This window comes from Heterocephalus glaber, unplaced genomic scaffold (genome assembly GCF_053883595.1).
Source record: "Heterocephalus glaber isolate CG9 unplaced genomic scaffold, H.glaber_assembly_v1.0 deba00001497, whole genome shotgun sequence".
Lineage (NCBI taxonomy): Eukaryota > Metazoa > Chordata > Mammalia > Rodentia > Bathyergidae > Heterocephalus > Heterocephalus glaber.
Window position 1 is genome coordinate 27,907,642 of NW_028258320.1, and position 12,851 is coordinate 27,920,492.

General features: G+C 33.2%; 1 long non-coding RNA gene across 3 annotated transcripts in view; it reads left to right on the forward strand.

Moving 5' to 3' along the window:
• Positions 1 to 12,851, forward strand: part of LOC101723174 (uncharacterized) — a 63,450-nt gene that overhangs the window by 20,969 nt on the left and 29,630 nt on the right. For 2 of the 3 annotated variants that reach the window (XR_015440339.1, XR_002387253.2), the window contains one exon: positions 7,843 to 7,939. This is a non-coding gene — a long non-coding RNA (uncharacterized LOC101723174). Of the gene's footprint in view, positions 1 to 7,419; positions 7,486 to 7,842; positions 7,940 to 12,851 lie in introns of all 3 variants that reach the window. The other variant, XR_015440340.1, reaches the window with a different exon arrangement.

Below are 12,851 nucleotides of genomic sequence, written 5' to 3' on the forward strand. Positions count from 1 at the left end.
GGGTGAGAATAATTTGATTTGAAGTTTTAGATGTAATGAAAGTTTTAAAAAGACTGTGTAAAGCAAAGTCCAATTTGGCAGTGTTTTATGAAATACTAATGACATTTACAATGTAATGTTTACTTTTGTTCTAGGCTATTAAGAAACTCACTGTCTGCACCTATAGTCTGTTTTTATTCATTTCTTGTTTAGAAATTATAACTATTAATATGTCTTGAGTGTTTATAGTTTTCTAACTGGTGTGTTCTTAAATCTCACACATTGTTATTCAAATCACATTATTATCATTGATCAAGTTTATTAAAAAAAACTAGGTCAATTCATTATCATTACAGGTTTATCATAATAATTGAAGATTATTTTGATACTAATTCTCAACTTTTTGTGCTAATGAGCACAAATACCTTAGGTAAGCTATAAATAAGAAAAAAACACAAGCAGTTATTTTGGGGCTGGATCTGTAATTACAGCCGATGTATGACAGACATGTGGATCTTATGTGACTTAGTTATACAATTTGTATAAAGTCTCTTTCAATGTACTAGGCACCTAACAGACAGAATTAGAATTAAGAACATTATTTACTTTATCTGTTATGGGAAAGTGTGAGTAAATGCAGATGATATCAGAGTTTGATGATTTTCTAGGAACACATGTTCTCTGAATAGGCACAATCCTGTCTTTGCTCCCCGCGCCCCCCAACCATCTTTGTGTTCTTATTTACACTTCTTTGCATTCCTCCATCTGCAAACCCTGTCCTGTCATCATTGCGGAGGATTATGTACATGGTTGGTTCAGGAAGTGTGCATGAATATAAAAAGGTTTGTAAAATTTATACCCTTATGCCCTATCAGTGGATTTTTCTGAAGAGGTGTCATCAATGCACAAGAGGCCTTTTTATGCCTTACCATTTCAGTAACATTGAAGGATAAGCTCAGTGTCCTAGATATCATCATGATAGATACAGATAACAATCACCAAGTCATTGCATTGGTAAAGACAAAAAATACAGAGGGAACAGAATTCAAATCCATATTAAACAGATTGATACTTCTCATTTTCCCCACTCCCAACAAGGAAAAAATATTCATCGCTTCATTGTGATTAGGAATAGCAACTAAAATAATTGGTGTTTTACACAGGAAAATGGGGGCCTACTGAGAAATCATGAAATTTATGCACTGAAAGATTAACTGAAGGCAACTCTCATATTTGGACAGAAATGAACCCACACATATTTGGGTAACTGGTTTTCGACAATGATTTAAAAGTAATTAGTAGAGAAAGGATTGTTTTGTCAACAAATAAAGCCAGATAATTTGAAATTTATATATAGGGCAAAAAAGAAACATTGCTCCATATTTCATACTATATAAAAATTGACTAAAAATGAATCAAAAACTTAAATATAAAATCTAAAACTATAAACTTTCTAGAAAACATAAGGGAAATTTTTTGTAAGTTCATGTCAGTCAAGGATTTCTTCAACATGACAAACCACCACAGTCCATAAAAAACTAAGCTTCATAAAAATTATAAATTTCCTTTCAAAAGGTACTGTTAGACCAATAGAAGCAAAAGCCATAGACAAGGAGCAAATATTTAAAATGCATATACTCAATAGACAACTTGCATCAAAAATATATAAATAACTCTAAAAGTACAATAGTAAGGAAGCAAATAATTCCATACATATACATATATTAAGAACTGAAATTATGCTCAACCTCGTTTGTTGTTAGATAAATGCAAACTCAAAGCACAATGAATTAGCCCCACACATGTATTAGAATGGGTAAATTTAAACACTGAATGTACCCAGTGTTGGCAAATATGTGGATTTACTGGAATTCTGATATACTGGTGATGGGATTATAAAACAGTATGACATTTTATAAAATTGTTGGACATTTTTTGAAATTTCTTCATCTATGAACTACATGATCCAACCACTTTATTCCTCTTATTTACCTGAGGGAAAAACCAAACGACTCTGTGAAGATTCATAACAAATGTTCACAGAAGCATTATTTGTAATAGTTCAAACAACACAAATATTCATCAGAACGTTAATGGATAAATGAACTCTGATATACTGACCAATAGGTTTAACAATATAAGAAATGAACTACTGATACATACAGCAATATGGGTAAAGCTCAAAATAATTATGTTGAGTGAAAGAAAATAGATGAAAAGAGTGTCTACTGACTATATGAAGTATGTATATGATATATGTATATATGTACATGTATGTATGTATTTAATTATATTTATATATTACAAACAAATACGTAATGACAGAAACCGTATCAGTGATTTCCTGCGGAAGAGGTGGTGGTAGGGTGGTAGAGGGAGGGAAGAGTAGAAGCAGTGATTACAGAGGAGCATAAGGAAGCTACCAAGAATGATGGGTGTGTTCATTATTTTGATTAAGTCAGTGGTTATAAATACACAGATCAAAATTATCAAATTGTATACTTCAAATATGCACATTTATTATGTATCAGTTGTTCTTCAAAAATAAAATTTCATGCATTTTTGATCCTGTCAAATGTTATTATTTTACATTAGAAATGTTATTTGCAGTAGTTATATATTAAGTAGTTCAATAGACACCAGTTATAGAGTACCTCGGATTTGTTAATAAATATAATTTGGAAGATGATTATGATAAAGAAATAAGGTCTGTCTAAAATTTATTGTCATAAGAGTAATTTTTATTTCAGAAAAATTGATGTTATCTTTGATAAGCAAATGAAATGTTGACTAGAGAGTAATTTGCTAAAACAAAATGATCTTTTTAGATGTTTTGACTTTTTTTCCGCTGCAGTACACAATGTTAAATGGAATAAATTTAAATATTATCTAAAATGATGCTAAAGCTTAAATTTGCATTCCAGTTCTTAAGTTTATAAGCATCATGCTGGCCTTTGGACACCTGGGAAGATTTATGAATAAACTTAACCTGGAAAACAAAATTATAATTTGAAACAAATGGGGATAGGTCATGACTAACTTACTGAGATTCAATTATTAAACACAGGGACCCATTACAATGATATTATTAGAAACTCAGTCTATGGAAATTAATTATATTTTATTACGAGAAGAGGTATAAGTCCCAATGGAGGAAGCTAAATGGGTAAATTTATATTTAACTAATGAGGAAACTCTGAGCAGGGTCTAAGCTACTTGAGTCTTTCCTATAGTCAGTTTTAAGGACACCTGCTCATCTATCTCCTTGAGCATTCAAAGTTGTTTTTATTATAGTATGTGAAAGAAAGGGAAAAAACAAATTGCTAAAAACATATCATTTGCAGATTTTCCCCAGTGATTTGTCAAGATGATCTATTACCATGCCATTAGCAAACCCCTGTTGAGTTGGCAACAATATATTACATATTCAAGAGAATGAGTATTCAATGAAGTTACTAAATTCTTTCCACTAAAATTTTAAGTAACTTACTTTTAAATTGAAATTATGAAATAAAAATAAGTATGCCCAGTATTTGTCAGTTACATATAAGGTATGAGTCACACTGATAAGTACTTTATATTGTTTAAATTTAATCTTCATAAGATCAGCAAAGTCTATATTTTCCATTTGTCTTCATTTTACAGAGAAGAAACCCAGCATAGAGAAGATAAGTAATTTGCTCTGGGTCTCCCTGCTACTGAGGCACAGAGCCACAAATCAAACCCAGATCTCTGACTTTAAGCCACATACTTTTTCTACATGATTCTTCATCTCCTCTATTTTGTTACTACTCTTTGATAACTTGGGTTACTCAATGAGAAATATACAAATGAATATCCATCAAGGGTATTTTTTGAGCTGTGGGCAGAAAACTACAATTATATCAATAATCTGAGTTAAGAAAGTTGTGAAATACTAAGAGTAAACCAGAGGAGGGATGTGACTGGATGTTGGCTTTTCTTTGCTTCATTCTGGCTTTGGATATTGATTTTTTTTAAAAAAAAAAAAAGCCAGAAAAATATCCCTAAAGTGTTTTTCTGAACTATTAAATGAGATGATACATATTAAATCTTTAGAGCTTGATCTGTATATTGTAACATAGCAACATACACATCAATACTATTTTATAATAAAATAAAAAGAAGCGAACCTTAGAAAGATATGCATATTCCACTCCTAGGTACATACCATAGGGAAATGAGATCATATATTCACACAAAATATTATACACCAAAAAATGGAAAAAACCAAAACATCCTTCAACTGATAAATGGATAAATAAAATATAGTATATCCATACAATAGAATATTATACATACATCAATAAAAATGATGGGCCAGAGATTTAGTTCAGTGGCACCAGCACCTGCCTAGCAAGTGCAAGGTCCTGAGTTGGATCCCTGGTTCCACACACACACACAAAAAAAGAAGTACTGATTCACACTTCAAAATGAATGAAACTCAGATACTTTATACTAAGAAAGAAGCTAGTCACAAAAGGCCATGTACTGTATGATTCAATCAACATAAAATTTCTAGAAAGGGCAAAACTATAGAAATGAAAAATAGATTAGTGTTTCCTTGAGTTGGGGACAGGAATGGGGGTAATAAAGAATAGACAGTTACTCCTAATGAGTATAAAGTTCTATATTTTATTTTTCAGGGGAACAAATATTTAGAATGTAGTCATGGTTGAACAATTGTGTGAATATTATTTAAAAAGCAATTTAATGTACACTTTAAAAGTGAATTATAGGGGCCAGGGATTTAGCTCAGTGGTTTCGCCTCCTGCTGTGCAAGCGCAAGGACCCGAGTTCTATTCCTGATACCAAAAAAAAAAAAAAAGTGAATTATATATTATGTGACAATTTATCTCAGTAAATTGTTTTTAAAAAATAATCATCTGTAGAAGGGATATATGATCAACCTAGGTCAAATGACTTAAAACACAAAGAGTGTCCTTTAAAAAGTCAAAACCAAAATGAAACGAAACTATACATCAAGTTAGTGACTTAGTTACACAGAGAAGAAATCTTTCAAGTAACTTGAACTCAGAAATTTGAATGTACTCCTAGAAGATATATCTTTAAAACAAAACAGAAAATTTAAAACATGCTTAGTATTTATGTATGTGTTGCTATTTTTTTTTTTTTTTGGTACCAAAGATCGAACTCGGGACTTTGCGCTTGCAAGGCAGGCAGTGGAACCACTGAGCTAAATCCCCGGCCCTATGTTGCTATTTTATAATTAATGTGCATATGTGTTAGTTCTCATATAATTCATTAACTTACTTATTCACTATATTCATAAATAATTATATGAATGTCTTTAGGAATTCTAAAAGAGATACAAATATTGACACCAAGTAAGTTATCAAATCTATAATCTTAAATTTGAATTTTTTATTCCAGTGTAAATTCATGGTGTATTTTACCTTTTAAAAAATAAATATCTAGGTTCTAAATTTATCTGCTCAAAAATTCCTGGAAGCAATTTCAACATAGTAGCAATTAGACTAAACTCTCTGTATACCCTTTCTCTCTAAAAGGATATGCCTTTCTGCTATGATGTTTCTGCCTTGCCACAAATCTGGAAGCAATGAAGCCAGCTGATCATGAACATAAACCTCTTAAATTTTGAGTCAAAATAAATCTTACCTCCTTCAAATAGAATTCTCAGGCATTCCATGACAGGAACAGAAAGCTAACACAATTGCTGAGCACTAAATTATTATTCTGAAAACTAGAAAATAAAAGGAAAGAAATGGAAGTATTTATCTTTTGTTATACAAACTGTGTAATCAAATAGTCAAGCAAAAGTTCTTAATAGAAGAAATTCGGCTAATAAACAGAAAGACAGATTCAGAAAATAATCAGTTTGCAACACCTAATGAAAGAAAGAATTTTGACTACTAAAACAATTAAGAGAGAGATTCCTGGGGAATTTCATTCTGGGGAGATAGGCTGACAGCATCTAAACCCAGTGATAGATTTTTAATAAAAAAAAGACAGATCAGCATTTTGTGCCTCTGATTGTTTTGTGGTCAGAAGTACACAGTACCACCTATGATGTACTCACGCCAAGAAAATTTAATTTGAGCTCAATTAGGAGTCAGTTATTCTTATCGCTTCTCAGCCTTTTGGCTAAAATCAAGTGTAGGAGTCAGTTATTCTTTAGGAAATATAAAGGATGGAGGACCATGCTAAGAAAGGATTCCATGAGCCAAGTTCAAAATGAGGAAAATTCAAATGAACCAATTTCTTTAGCAGATAGATGGCAAGTGATAGAGGGTAAAATGTTTTGTTATTGTTTTAAAGATATCTGAGACAGTTTTCAACTTAATGTCATTTGTAAATCTTGTTTGGATCCTGATTATGAAAATTACAGGAAACCAGAGTGGTCAAGAAAGGGACTGTTTCCTGAAGTATGGTGTGCGCTGTCACAGTGTTTGGTTATTGAGAAATTTTCAGTTTCTTAAGAATATTATATATAAGATTATCAATTGACTGAGATGTTAGAATAGGCAACTTTTGTGATTCCTTCTTCTTGCAGTGTCATTTGAAATTTAATCAAACTACTCAATACAATATGTACCCCAGTATGATAGACTTTTGTATCCAAAGATGTTCACAACTTTATCTTCCCTTCTACATGCTCTTTGTAAGGAGATTTTGACACATTCCATCAAGACGTAAAATCTTTGCTGTTGAAATGATTGAATTTTGGCCTGTTGCTGTGACTATCTTTAACAAAGAGAATGTGGCCAAAGTGATTCTGTATGACTTCTGATGATGAATATTATGAGAGTTTGTTTCCCCTTTGTTAGATCCCTGAACCACAATGTAAAGAGCTCCAGCTACTCTATTGCAGAGACAGAAGAAGCATAAATATCCTGCCAGCCAGCTAACTGTTCCAGTCATTCCAGCTGAGCTGCCAGATATGTCAGTGTAGCTACCTTAAACATTCAAGCCCTAGCTGTATCAGTGCTACATTTCAGCCCACGTCCAACTGACTCATCAGCTGAATGAGTCCAAGCACAGGAAGGACCATAGCTGATACCACATGGAGAAGAACCACTCAAATGAACCCTATATGAATTCCTGAAGAAATATAATAGTCATTGCTTTAAGTCATTAATCATGGACTGTTTGCTATTTAGCAATGAATAGATATCTTTTTTGTGTGTGTGTACTGGGGATCAAACTCGGGATCTTGCAATTGCAAGGCAGGTGGCGGCACTACTGAGCTAAATCCCCGGCCCAATGAATAGATATCTTCTTGTACACAACATTAAAACTAGGTGTACTCTTACCTTCTAAAGTTTTCAAACTTAAGCTTAACTCAAAAAACACAAAAGTGGCAAAAAAAAAAAAACCCAACAAAGGACACACAGAAGATGTGCACAATAAGAGTTTGTTTTCTTATTCAACTACCTGCAGACAGATGAAAACTGGAGCAAGAAGTATAATACTGAACCTGGGGACACTTAAGGATGTACTGTTTGAGTGAGTGGAATGTTCTCTGTTTTACTTTTATACATAATAACACACAGTTAAGAGGAAGAGAGATATGAGTATGAAATTGGTGGGACATCAATATGGTATTACTATTCCTTTCCTTCTCTTGTATTCTTTTTCAAAGAGAGAAAGATATAGATATTAAATAATAGTACTAAATATAAAGAAGCTGCTAAAAGTAGTTTTTGACCAAAAATATTTAGTTCCAAGGATCGGGGAAATGATGATCATGTGTACTTTCATTTTTTGTAGACTCAGCTTTATTATCCTAATGAAATATCACACAGTCCCCCACCAGGATGGTAATCATCATCATCACCAGTATCATAATCATCTCCCTTTCAGGAAGAAGGACCAAATGGGAGAAGATAAGGGTACAGAGAAAAGGACACAGCATAGCAAGAAGAAATGGAATGAGAACTTTTGGTGCAGATTGAGAGAGGTAAGGGGTACAAGGGTCATAAAAATAAAAATATAAAAGCATATAAATTGTAAAGCAATTTATTGTTTATAAAGAATTTTAATATATGTTATCTAATCTAATCTTTATAAACCTTACTAATGATGTCTTATTATGTACATTATATGAAATATGGACGAGACTAAAATAATACAACTTGATTATTTTTATTAAATATTTACTGAATGCCCATTTTGTGCCAGTCACTATGATAACTGCTAGAAATATTGTTAATAAACCAAACATGATATCTGACCTTATGACTAAGAATAGTAGTAGAGGATAAAAGTATTGTTCCAAATCACGAAACCTACAAAACTATGACAAATTCAAAAATACTGGTACTATAAAACATAGAATAAAAGGACTTGATCTTGTTAGATTATTCTGATTGTAGTTTTTCGATAAACATTGGAAAGTTACCTTACTTGAATCTGTTTTATGAATATATCTCACCCAAATATGATTGTACATTAAGAAATCAAAAAGTATTTTCAAGCCATTCTTGTATTTTTTTAATTAAATAAGTTTTCCAAGGTAAAAATTAAAAAGCTTGCTAATTTTTATGCACAGAACTGCCTTCCCTTATGGTGCAACCCTTATTGGACCAAGCTTTCATACTCCGTAGCTTTTAGTCAAGAACTGTCTAACAAGGTCACCTGGGGGCAGGGGGAGCACTCTCCAGACGAGAATTTTGCTACTATCTTACCCATCCTTGAAAGTGTTACTCACTGCCTGGCAGTCAGGAAATGATTAAACTCTTTTCCTCTAGTCCCTCAGTTTTCCCCTTTCTTCGACTTTTCAGATTAAAAGTTAGCTTTATGCACTCCCAGAAAAAAAGAGACTATGACCAGTTAATAATTGTAATAACAACTGCTCCAGAGAGAAAGCACACATTATAACAACTGAAAAACCAATAGTACTTCTATGCTAAGGACATAAAACCTAAATGCACAATGTCTTCTCAAATTACCCCTAATAGTTTCAGGTTGTTAATTCATTAGTCCTTAGAACCCATGGTCAAGACTGATCAGAATAAATAGGAAACTAAAATAGAAAGAGTTGAAGTATTTTGGTTTCCTCAAATGAACAGGAGCTAATGTTATGAAGCTCCACTTGTTCTATATAGACATTCTACAAGGGCTTCTAAATGGAATGACCAGTGGTTTTTCCCCTAGAATTGTGGAGTTTTATATTAAGGGCTGACTAAACTACGTGATGTTTTTTTCTCCACCTTCCCTATTTTATCTGGAAATCTTCACACTTAAGTTTTTCTTTTCAAGCTTTCATTATTATCCAAAACATGGAGTTTGAACATTTTGTTAGTTTCTTTGTTTTACATTATTTTAGCAAATATTTTCCACATAATGGTATTTGCACACAAGTTTTAATGCTACTATATTTTCCTCCACACTGCATTGTTTGTGTTTTTATATCCTTCTGATTCGCCTCGTAAATTCTTAGATATTTTATTGTTACTGATCTTTTAATTTAAATCCATTGTAGTTAGAAAACAAACTTCATGTTCTTTATCTCCTCTATGGTGAACATGCCATGTATAGTTGAAAATAATATGTATCTTGTCATTGGGTTATTTTAATACAGGTAGTTGATAGGATTATTCAGATTATTTGTTTTTATTGGATTGTGCCTAGATCTTCTATGAAATGCTGAGTTATAGAAGGGTATCGATAGCTCTATGATAATGAAATCATCTATGTCTCCCATTAATTCTGTCAATTTTTGTTTCATATACTTTATTTATTTTTTTCCTTAAATTCCTTTATTGGTACATTTTAGGTATACAATACATTTACATTTATCATTGAGTGCTTGTACCTGTACATGATGTATCTTGGTTCTTATTTTTTCCCCATTACCTGTGCGCCCTTCACCCCTCCACCCTTCCCTATTTACATAGACTTCGTTTCCATTTTTTTTCTTTTCTCATAATTTTTTCTTTCCTTTCTTTCCTTTCCCCTTCCCCTCCCACCACCCCTACCTCTTTGAACCTTTTCCTATTTCAAATTATCAATTATTTGTTTTAATCACTTTAATCCTTATTTACACTTTCAGTTTCTCACACTAGAGTATTCGGTATTTACACATGTGTGTTCTATTTATTTCACTTAAGAGTATGGCCTCAATTTAGCTATAAATGTCTCTAGTTTCTCTTTCTTTATGGCTGAGTAGTACTCCATTTTATAAAAAAAACCCCACATCTTCTTTATCCAGTTTCCAGTCGATGGGCTCTTTGGCTGTTTCCAAACCTTAGCTATTACAAACTGTGCTGCTATAAGTATAGGTACGCATATATCGCTGTGGTATGATTCTTTTAATTCTTTTGGGAAGATACCCAGCAGAGGAATAGCTGGGTCAAATGGGACCTCTAGTCCCATTGACTAGAAGTATCTCCATACTGATTTCCACAGTGGTTGCACCAGTCTGCACTCCCACCAACAATGGAGAAGTGTTCCTTTTTCTCCACACCCCCGCCAGCATCTGTTATTGGTTGATTTCTTGATAGCAGTCAGTCTTTCTGGGATGAGGTGGGACCTCAGTGTTGTTTTCATCTGCATCTCTCGAATGACCACTGATGTTGAACATTTTTTCATCTATTTATTTGCTGCTTTAACTTCTTTGTCTGAGAAATGTCTGGTCATTTCAGATGCCCTTTTTTTAATTGGGCCTTGAATTTGGGGGGGTCTGATTTTTTTTCAGTTCTTTCTATATTCTAGACAGTAGTCCTTTTTCTGAGGTACAGCTGCTAAAATTTTTTCCCACATTGTAGGTTGCCTCTTAGCTCTGTTGGTGGATTCTCTTGCAGTGCAGAAGCTTTTTAATAAGATGAAGTCCCAGTTGTTGATTCTTTGTGCTAGTTCCTGTGCTACTGAGGTTTTGTTCATAAAGTCTTTTCCTATGCCAACATCTTCAAGAGTTCTACCTAACTTATCTTCCAGCAAGTTTAGTGTTTCTGTCTTAATATTTACATCTTTAAACCACATTGATCTTAGTTTAGTGCATGGTGCTAGGTACGGGTCTAGTCCTCATCTTTGGTGGGTTGAAATCCAGTTTTTCCAACACCATTTATTAAATAGGCTATCTTTCCTCCATTGAGGGTGGATGGCTCCTTTGTCAAAGATGAGGTGGCCGAGTATGTCTGGAGTTGTTTCTGCATCTTCTAATCTGTTCCACAGATCCTTGGGTCTGTTTTTTTGCAAGTACCATGCTGTTTTTATCACAGTAGCTTCGTAGTTTCAAGTTGGGGATTGTGATACCCCCTGTTCAGTGTCTCTGTTGCCTAGAACTGCTTTTGCTATTCTAGGTCTCTTCTGTTTCCAAATGAATTTTTGGATTGTTTTCTCTAGTTCTGTGAAGTATATTGTTGGAATTTCAATCAGCATTCCATTAAATCTATATAGTAGTTTTAGAAGTATGGCCATTTTCACTATATTGGCTCTTCCTCCCCAGGAACAAGTGGTGTCATTCCATTTTCTTATATCGTCCTTGATCTCCTTTTTCAGAGTGCTGTAGTTTTCAGTGTAGAGGGCTTTTGCTTCCTTTTTTAGATTGATTCCTAGATATTTCTTTTTTTATGGATGCTATTGTAAAAGGAATTGTTTCCCTAATTTCTCTCTCAGTGAGTTTACTATTTGTGTATAAGAAGGCTATTGTTTTTTAAGTGTTAGTCTCATATCCAGCTAGTCTGCTGAATCTGTCAATTAAGTCTAGAAGTCTTTTGGTAGAGTTTTTGGTTCTTCTATGTAAAGTATCATATCATCAGCAAATAATGACAATTTAACTTCTTCCTTTCCTATCTTTATTCCTTTTATTTCTTTGTCTTTTCTAATTGCTGTGGCTAATGTTTCCAGAACTATATTGAACAGGAGTGGTGATAGTGGGCATCCTTGTCTTGTTCCTGATTTTAGTGTGAAGGATTTCAGTTTTTGATCATTTAATATGATATTGGCTGTTTGTTTTCATAGGTTGCCTTTATCAACTTGAGATAAAGACCATCTATTCCAATTTTCTGCAGGGTTTTTTTTTATCATGAATGGGTGTTAAATTTTGTCAAATGCCTTTTCTGGATCTTTTGAGATGATCATATGGATTTTGTCCTTGACTCTGTTAATATAGTGCATTACATTTATTGATTTACATATGCTGAACCATCCTTGCATCCCTCGGATAAATCTATCTTGGTCAGGGTGTATGATCTTCTTGATGACACTGTGTATTCTGTTTGCCAGTATATTGTTGAGAATTTTTGCATCTATGTTCATTAGGGAGATTGATCTGTAGTTCTCTTTTGGGGTTGGGTCTTTCCCTGGTTTTGGAATCAAAGGAACACTTGCTTCCAGGAATGAATTTGGAAGCCTTGGTTCCCTTTCAATTTCCTTGATGAGTTTAAAGAGTAATGGCGATAGTTCTTCTTTAAATGTCTTGTAGAATTCAGCAGTGAAGCCATCAGGATCTGGGCTTTACTTTGTTGCTAAATTTTTTATTATATTTTCAATTTCACTTATTGTAATTGAGGTGTTTAGAATTTCTTTATCTTCTTCATTTAACTTTGGCAATTTGTATGTATCTACGAAGCTGTCCATTTCTTCTCTTTTCCATTTTATTAGAGAACAGGTTCTCGAAGTAGGTATTGATGATCCTCTGGATTTCTGCTGGGTCTGTTGTGACTTTGCCTTTTTCGATCTTTTTTTTTTTTTACTTAAATTCTTTTATTAGTACATTTTAGGTTTACAACACATTTACATTTCTCATTGGGAGCTTGTACCTTCACATTATGCATCTTGTTTCTTATTTTTTCCCCATTCCTAGCTCTCCCTTCACGCCCTGCACCCTTCCCTATTTACAAAGGCTTTATTTCTACTTTTTCCATTTC